Genomic DNA, 10111 nt, shown 5'->3' with positions numbered 1-10111 from the left:
CTCTGATCTCACATCTGCCGGTTTCTCTCATGTGTAACTAGGTTTAATCGATCGGGCACCGTTGTAGGAATCAGTTCACTTAGTGTTGGCCCAAACCTCCCGTAGTATCCGACTCGACAGTCTCCCTAACATCACCAATTTGCGAGAAAGAAAAAATAACAACTCGATCTATATACAATAAAACAAACCTATACAAATGAATATCAAACGCTGGGTGACCAAGATGTTGGGAAATTAGTTCAATAATTGAACCGGCCACCTATCTAAGATAGTTGCAACTGAAAATTTGCATGCTTCTTTTTGCTTTGTTCTTTTTTTTTTTTGATAAAACACAGGAAGGTAATATATTAACTATTGAAAAAAAAAATTAACAAGAAAATCCTTTGACTCAAAATTTGGTTCCCAAAGGTGTGTAAGTGGAACCGAAAGGATAATGATATAATCCGAATGGCCTAAGTGTGAAAATGACCATGTGTGGAGCATAAAGATGTAATGTAAGCTCCTTTTCAAACTTGTGGTTTTTCAAAGATAATGAAAATGTCCAAATGTGGACTAAAAGACTCTCTAAAATTCTAAGAAAATCGCAAAAAGATATGGTGATGTAAAGAGACCGGATATGGATTCTACTCGGGGACAAGCACCAATGCTTCATCCTAACAGTTCAAACATGATCAAGTGTGATCCTCTCAGCGGTAGTGACCGCAAGGCTAAGAAATCCCATTGCTATAGTATATCCTACAGTTGTTAGTATTGTATGCATAATTCTTCATGAAACTACCTGGCCATGATCACTTACCCCTTTAAGCTACCAGCATCTGATCCCAAGTATGAAATCCCAAGTTGCAGCTAGTGGTCCTGGTTCGATGGGTGAGATAGCAACAAGATCCTGGACCAATAATGATACAATAACTGTGAACCTGTTCCATGGCATCCAAGAGAGGTGAGAATAAACAAACAACAAAAATGCATGAATGCTAATGCCCTAAGCTAAATGCCATGTAAAAAAATAAAAAGAGAAAAAGAATAAAATAAAATCTTTTTGGAATTTTATAAAAGTAAAAACTAAAATGAATGCAATTTAAGGCTAAATGCTATGCAACCTAAGGTAAAATGCATGAGAAAGAAAAAAACAAAAAGGTAATACCCCACCCCAAGCTTAGAAATAAGCATTGTACTCAATGCTTGGGGCAAGGCGAAAGTACCTAAACCGGCGGATCGGGAGGAGGATACAGGTATTAGGGGTAGGGGTAAGGGTAAGGTGGAGGGGGATAAGGATGGGTGGGTGGGGGTATGGATAGGGAGGCAGGAGTGGGACGTTCTCGAAGTGGTTTTGGGATTGGTGCCATCCCCACATATGATGTGTTTGTTGGGACATGATTTGGTTTGAGACACAAAGCGCATCGAATCGCTCAGCAAAATTGGGGGGAAGCGGGTGATACCCGGGTTGGGCTTGAGGCTGGGCGGGTTGCGGACCATGGGTGGGCTCATCGCCGGGCTCGTCATCCATAGGCATCTCGTCATCATCTTGATCTTGGAGCACATCCTCATTGACTGACTGAGTGATGGTCCTCACGAGTCTCCATTGAGTGCGATCGTGGAAGGTAAAGTTGGTGACTCGAGGGTCGGGAAGAACGAGATACCCGACCCCTTTAGGACAAAACCACGTGAAGCTGCTCATGTTCCTGCGACAGATGTGGTGCATGTTTATGAGGGCGCTCTCATCCAAGATATTTTTGCTGTCAACAGGCTGGAATTCATCAGGGAGCTCGATGTCAAGACCGCGAGCCAAAAGTGTGACAAATCCCCCAACGCAAATATCACCGGACGTCTTGGATCTCATGTGGGCGCATTTGTGGAAGAAGAATGAAGCAAAGTACGGGATTGGCGGCCTTTCACGCCTCGTCATACACCACAGGAAGAAGAGTTCATTTTTGGTGACTTGGCCGGCTTCTTTACGGGCAAAAACCGTACACACCAGGATGCGATGGGCAATGCGGAGGCATGGGTGGATGATAGATGTTGCTTTATCCCGACCGGTACACAAGAAGATACCCCTGGTGATTTCCGTCCAAAATGTCTCGTGATTGAACTCAGCAGGTAGGACGTCGAAAATCGTGGATGTGTTTGAAGAAGGCAATCCCAAGATGTCGTTTATCGTTGCGAAATCGATGTGCCTTCGGTCCCCTAGAAGCTGGAATGCGGCTTTCTTTTTTTTCGCTGTCGTATCCGCTGTTGGCGAGAAACTCTCTAGTAGGGAGCTCGTAAGTGTGCGCCATGAGGTTGAGAAGGGTTTCCCACCCAATGTTACGGAACAATTGGGTGACCCCTTCGAGAACCCCAAGTGATATAAGTGTGGGCTTACACACGAATTTGGTAGATGCAACTTTTCTAGACAAGCTCTTTGTGTAGTTTTCGGCTGCCTTGGCATCCCGAAACCTTGGGAAATCGGGAGCATCGTTTTGATATCTTGTCGGGGCTTTGCCTCAGCTAGCAGCCGAACGCTTCCTAGAAGTAGACATGGACTTCCTGCACGAAAACAAAATAACCACTATACAAACCACAATTTCAACAAACAATATGTCAACCCCAAATCACCAACTAACTTCCTATGGGCTTCTAAAATGATTCAATAATCAAAGCAAGAAGGGATTCCTAAATTCATTTGATACAATAGCATATGAACGGGCATGCATGTTGATCAATTAAACAAAGGAAAGAAAATACCCGTTTTTGTTGAAAGTTCAATGTTTGCGCGCGAAAATTTGGGATTTGACAATCTTGCAATTCTCCACCCCAAGCTTAAGCTTTTGTTTGATATCCTGAGAGAAGCAATTTACCGCGAAAACCTGACGAATCCGGCAATGGCTTGAAATTCCGACGAAAATTTTCGGCTATCTTTGGGAAATATTTTTGGTGGGGTTTGTAGCCTTGCCCAAGAGTAGTACAATGGTGGTGGCAGAATCGCGAGAGGTGGCCGGAGTTGGCCGGAAATCGGTCGGAAAGTGATGGTGGGAGAGTGGTGGCGCCCCAAGATACAGAAACAGATTGGACCGTTGTTTTAGTGGGGTTTGTAGAGCTCTAAAATTGGAGAAGAATGGCGGTGGTCTCGCGAAATTCCGACCGGCGGTTTGACGGGAAAGTGAGTTTTAGTGGTGGAGATGAAGGTTCTCTAATGGAGGTTAGGGAGAAGAAGAAGAAGTGGGGAAGAAGGAAGGGCCAGCTGGGTATAAGGTGGGGTAATTGGCGGTCAAACCTGGTCAAAAAACGAGTCAATGCTGGTCAACACCTCACACGGACGAGGCATCGAGTACACGCGGTCCGCATGAGTAGGCCAATAGTTGTTCTGATTTATCTTTCACGACACGCGATCGATAATGCCCATAAATGGTCCGTTTTAATAAACACGCGGATGGATACTCGAGTACACGCGGACCGCGTGAGATTCACTGGATGTCTTATGTTTTCGTTTAATGGACGCGGATAGTAGAGGGACCACACGCGGACCGCGTTAATAAACACGCAGACAAGGACTCGATCACACGCGGACCACGTGGGTTAAGATGAAACTCTTCTGTTTTCGTTTAATGGATGCGGACGATCGTGGAGCTACACACGGTACGTGTTAATAAACACGCAGACGGATACTCGAGTACACGCGAACCGCTTGTGCTAGCTTGACATATTCCAACAGTCTTTTTGCTTATTCACCATTACGAACACCGGGCCCTTAATTCCAACATTCTTTTTTCTCAATAAGGAAGAATAAAAGATGTTAAATCCAAAAATGAACCAACCACGACATTTATTCGGAACTAGAAAAGTTGAAAACTTTTAGTTTCCCAAAAATACCCTTCTTTAACGTCTTTGGTGAGACGCGCTCCCTTCTTGATTTCAGTATACCGGGGCATCCAATTGGATGACTTCTAAGATATTCGCATTAAAACCTTCATAGAAAGGTTTAAATCGATGCCCATTGACTTTAAAGACTTTCCCCGTTTCTTCACTTTAAATTTCAACCGCTCCATGTTCAAAAACTTTTAACACAACAAACGGACCTATCCATCTTGACCTCAATTTTCCTAGAAATAACTTCAGTCGTGAATGGTAAAGTAAGACCCTATGCCCCGGTTCAAAATTCTTCCCGGTGATGGACTTGTCATGGAAGAGATTTGTTTTCTCCTTATAAATCCTTGCGTTTTCATAGGAGTCATTTCTCAATTCTTCTAGCTCTTGGAGTTGAAGTTTCCTATGCCTTCCCGCCTCGTCAATGTTGAAGTTGCATTGTTTGACCGACCAAAATGCACGGTGCTCTAACTCGACGGGAAGATGATATGGCTTTCCAAAGACCAACCTAAACGGGGACATTCCTATCGGGGTCTTGTACGCAGTCCGATAGGCCCATACGACATCGTCAAGTCTCAAACTCCAATCCTTCCTTGTTGGATTCATTGTTTTCTCTAGAATAGACTTCAATTCACGATTCGAAACCTCTGCTTGACCATTCGTTTGAGGGTGATAGGCTGTAGAGACACGATGGGTCACATGGTACTTCTTCAATAGAGCCTCCATCATTTTGTTGCCAAAGTGCGTCCCTCTATCACTAATCAAAGCCCTAGGCACACCAAACCTTGCAAAAACATTAGACTTTAAAAACTCGATAACCGTTTTGGCATCGTCCGAGCTTGTGGCTTTTGCTTCAACCCATTTAGAAACATAGTCAACCGCGAGTAAAATATAAACGTTGCCAAATGAGATGGGAAATGGGTCCATGAAATCAATCCCCCATACGTCAAAATTTTCACAAAAAAGGATTGGATTTTGGGGCATTTGGTTCTTATGCAAAATGTTTACCGTCCTTTGGCACCGCTCACAACTTTTGCAAAACATATAATAATCGCGTGACATGGTTGGCCAAAATAATCCATACTCAAGGACTTTTCTCAAAGTCCGGTTAGGTCCGAAGTGTCCCCACAAGCAAATTCATGACAAAATTGCGAAATGGATTGGTGCTCTTGTTGGGGTACACATCGCCTAATGATTTGATCGGGACAATGTTTCCACAAATAAGGCTCATCCCACACATAATATTTTGCATCACTTTTGAGCTTGTCTTTTTGAGCACGTGTGAATGTGTCGGGATACCTTTTGTGACCAAAAAGTTAACGATATCGGCATACCAAGGAATAGATTGAGTAAGGGAAAAGAGATGCTCATCTGGAAAATCGTCCCGCAATGGGAGAGGAGTTTCATTTGAAGTGATCCGGCTTAGATGATCGGCAACGAGGTTCTCACATCCGCTCTTGTCCCGGATCTCCAAGTCAAATTCTTGTAACAGCAGGATCCATCGGATGAGTCTCGGCTTTGCATATTTCTTTATCATTAAGTACTTAAGAGCTACGTGATCTGAATACACTATGACCTTGGTACCGAGTAGGTATTGTCTGAATTTCTCCAAGGCGAACACTGTGGCCAATAACTCTTTTTCCGTGGTAGAGTAATTGCTTTGAGCATTGTCTAGTGTCCTTGATGCATAATAGATCACATGGGAGGCCCTCCCATTCTTATCACCCAAAATGGCGCCTATCACATAGTTGCTTGCATCACACATGATCTCAAAGGGGAGATCCCAATTTGGAGCTTGCATGATGGGAGCGAATGTAAGCAACTCTTTGAGCTTGTCAAAAGCTCCTTTGCACACCTCATTGAACTCAAAATTGACCTCCTTTTGTAAGAGTTGGCACATTGGTCTTGTTATCTTTGAAAAATCTTTGATGAACCTTCGGTAGAAACCTGCATGGCCCAAAAAAGAACGAACTTCCCGAACACAAGTCGGGTAAGGTAAGCTTTGAATAATATAAATTTTGGCCTTATCTACCTTAATTCCTTTTTTAGACACAATGTGACCCAAAATGAGACCTTGACTCACCATGAAATGACACTTCTCAAAATTCAAAACAAAGTTTGTTTCAATGCATCTTTTTAAATTTTTTGTGAGATTGGTCAAACATTCTTGAAAAGAGTTGCCATATACCGTGAAATCATCCATAAAAACTTCAATTATATTTTCAACATATTCCGAAAAGATACTAACCATACAACGTTGGAAAGTGGTCGGGGTATTACATAATCCGAATGGCATTCTTCGGTATGCAAAAGTACCAAATGGACATGTAAATATCGTCTTTTCTTGGTCTTCCAGTGCCATCGGGATTTGGTGAAAACCGGAATACCCGTCGAGACAAAAATAATGAGCTTTCCCGGCCAACCTTTCTAACATTTGGTCAATGAAAGGCAATGGGAAATGATCTTTTCTTGTGCTTTCATTGAGTTTGCGGTAGTCAATACATACTCTCCACCCGTTTTGCACATGGGTGGGGACCATTATACCTTTGTTGTTCTCGACCACTGTGATTCCCGTCTTCTTTGGAACGACTTGCACCGGGCTCACCCACTTGCTATCCGAGATTGGGTAGATCATCCCCGCATTTAAGAGCTTCAAAATCTCTTTCTTGACCACTTCCATCATTGGCGGATTCAACCTTCTTTGTGCGTCCCGGCTTGGCTTGCATTCATCCTCCATTAGGAGCTTGTGCATACAAGTGGAGGGACTCAATCCTTTAATATCCGCAATCATCCAACCCATTGCTTCTTTATGTTCCCTTAACACCTTTAGGAGTTGTTCCTCTTCGCACTTGGTTAGGTGAGTTGAAATGATGACCGGGAGAGTCTCGTTGTCTCCCAAGTACGCGTATTTCAAATATTGAGGGAGGACCTTCAATTCTAATTCGGGCGGTTGGACAAGGGAGGGTGGCAATCTCGTGTGAGTTTGAGGTAATTCAATTTGCTTCACACTAAATTGGGTGGTATTCTTGATTTCCAAATTGTTGACTAATCTTTCAATTTCAGGGTCTAGTGAGTAAAGATTCAATTTCTTGGCCAATTTTGCAAAGTCAAACCCCTTGCTCAAGATCATCACACAACTCGAACAACTTTTGGGTCATTGGTTCAATAATATCAACAAAACACAAAGAGGAAACATCACTAGGATATCTCATAGCGTCATAAATGTTGAAACTTATTGTTTCACCATCAAACTCCATTGTCAAGTTTCCCGCGTACACATCAATCTTTGTTCTAGCCGTCTTCAAGAATGGTCGCCCAAGTAAGATTATACCCGATTTTGAGGATACTTGTTCATCTAGGTCAATCACATAGAAATACGCTGGGAAGACCAATTGGTTTACTTGAACTATGACATCTTCCAAAACACCTCTAGGAAAGACACTTGATTTATCTGCAAGAAATATTATGACACCGGTTTCGCTTAAGGGTCCGACATTCAATGATTTATACACCGAGTAAGGCATGGCATTGATAGAGGCACCAAGATCAAGCATAGCACTACTAAAGGTGACATCTCCAATCTTGCAAGGGACTGTGAACATTCCGGGATCTTTACACTTGGGTGGAAGCTTCGTTTGTAAAACCGCGGATGCGTTTTTGTTCATCGAGATTTTCTCATTCCCTTTCAACTTTCTCTTGTTGGTGCAAAGCTCCTTCAAGAACTTTGCATATCTCGGAATTTTTTTGATCGCATCAAGTAAAGGGATGTTTACTTCCACCTTTAGGAAGGTGTCTAAGATCTCTTTCTCTTCCATATTCTTCTTTGAAGTTGCAGGTCAGGAGGGGAACGGTGGATGAGTGGCTATTGGTGTCACTAGAGGAGTAGTCTTCTTTGGGGCTCCGGCTTGTGTGTCATTTTTGGCTATGGGATCCTAAATGGGGATGATCTTTATTTCTTCCTCTTCTCTTGGATTCTTCTTTGAACTACTTTCTCCGGCTTGTTTGCCACTTCTCAAGGTCACCACATTGACATTTGGGTTCTTTTCGGTTTGAGAAGGGAGTTTACCACGGGATTCCAACTTGCTTATGGATTTAACTATATCTCCCATTTGTGATTTAAGGTTGGAGATGCTAGTCCTTGTCTCTTTTTGGAATTGTTGGGTACTAGTGGCTAGAGATTTGACAACGTCTTCAAATTCCGGAGCTACTTGGTTGAGATTGAGGAGGTTGTTGATGATGGTGTGGAGGGTGCAGTTTGGATTGATAGTGTGGTTGTTGATGTTGATAATGAGGTTGTGGTGGTGGATATGATGGTCTAACCAATGCATTTTGAGGCAATGGTCTTGGGTTGTAGCTCATGTTGGGATTTGGCTTCCAACTTGAATTATATGCATTTTGGTAACCGGATGGTTTGTTGTGGTAGTTTTGGAACTCTCCCATGGCATTCACGGGTTGTAGCTCACGTTGGGATTTGGCTTCCAACTTGAATTATATGCATTTTGGTAACCGGATGGTTTGTTGTGGTAGTTTTGGAACTCTCCCGTGGCATTCACATGCTCCACATCTTCTTGAAGGATGGGACACATATCCGTAGGATGTCCCATTGTTGCACATATTCCACAAACCATCACTTGGGGAGTTTGTCCCATGGCTAGCTTTTGGACAACGGAGGTTAGATCTTTGATTTGAGACTCGAGATTTGATGTTCCCACTTCATTGACTTTGTGTTGTGTGTCTCTTTTCATATCTTGGCAAGGGACAAAATGTTGTGAATTCGCGGCTATGGTGCTGAAAAGTTGTCTAGTTTGTTGTGAGGTTTTACTAAAGACATCTCCACCACTTGAGGCATCAACTAGTCTTCTCTCCATTGGCAACAATCCCTCATAGAAGTGTTGAATGAGGAGTTGTTCTGGGATTTGGTGTTGTGGAAACTATAGCACAAGTTGTTGAACCTCTCCCAATAATCATGAAAAGTCTCATTTTGACCTTGGTGGATTCCACAAATCTCATTTCTAAGACTTGAGACTCTTGAAGCGGGATATAACTTATCAAGGAAAGCTCTCGCCATATCGGTCCATGAGTTGATCGACCCCGGTGGAAGATAGAATAACCAATCTTTTGCTCTATCAGCCAATGAAAAGGGGAATGCCCTTAGCTTGATTTGGTCATCGGTTGACCCTTGTGGCTTCATGCTAGTGCAAATAATATGGAACATCTTCAAGTGCTTATGCGGGTCTTCGTTCTCCAATCCATGAAAAGTTGGGAGGTGATGGACTAAACTTGACTTCAATTCCGAACCTCCTTCCAAAATCGGGTAATTGATACCGGTTGGAGTTTGTGTAACATCGGTCTCCATCATTTGCCTCAAAGTTCTTTCGGGAACTTCTCCTCCGTCCGCCATTGCAATTGGTTCAATAATGGGTGGGTTTTGTTGTAGAGGTGGTGTTTTGGGAATTTCATGGCGAGGGTCGGGACTAGAATTGGGTTCTATATCACTTAATGAAGCGGTTTCAACCTCCGGGTCCCCGTGGGGGTTAGAAGTTTGACCACGTTCAACTCGCTTTTCCTTCGCCAAACGCCTTGCTTCTTTTTCAATTTTCGGGTTGTAAATCAAGTCACCTGTACGCTGAGATCTGGCCATAGAGAAACAAATTGATTAAAAATATACCAATCCCCGGCAACGGTACCAAAATTTGGTGGTTGTCGAGGCCAACAAAATTAATAACCCTAAATATTACATACTAAAATAGTGTATAGTGGTAAAGGGATCGTATCTACGGAGATTGGTTTAATTTGTTACTTCTATGATAATCTTGGTGTACAAACACTTGTAAAACTAAAATAAAATAAAATTGGGGGATTTTGATCTTTTAAGATGTTTAAAATAAAACTAGAATTACATTAACATTTAAAAACACAATTCAACAAAAGAAAAGGTTTGATGTAAAATGAATAAGATAAAGATGGTTGACTTTAGACTTTTGTTACTTGAACATTTGGTTAAATAATCATAAGAATACCAAGGTGCAATACTTGTGTTTATAATCTAATTTGGCTATAGCAATTTATAAGCATAACTTGCCTCAACTCTTCTTTTGTGTTAAAATGACTAGAGAAGCTCATAGCACATTTCCTAAATCAAAGTCACAAAACTAATGAAGCATGTAATTTTGTGAAAATTAATTAGCATTGGGTTTTAAGAGTCACCAAATCCAAAGAGTGATCTATTGCTTTCATTACCACTATGGAGAAAATACTTTCTTAGTCA

The sequence above is a fragment of the Lactuca saligna genome, chromosome 7, assembly GCF_052625555.1.
Source record: "Lactuca saligna cultivar CGN05327 chromosome 7, ASM5262555v1, whole genome shotgun sequence".
NCBI classification, from domain to species: domain Eukaryota; kingdom Viridiplantae; phylum Streptophyta; class Magnoliopsida; order Asterales; family Asteraceae; genus Lactuca; species Lactuca saligna.
Note: the sequence above shows the minus strand (reverse complement) of the source record.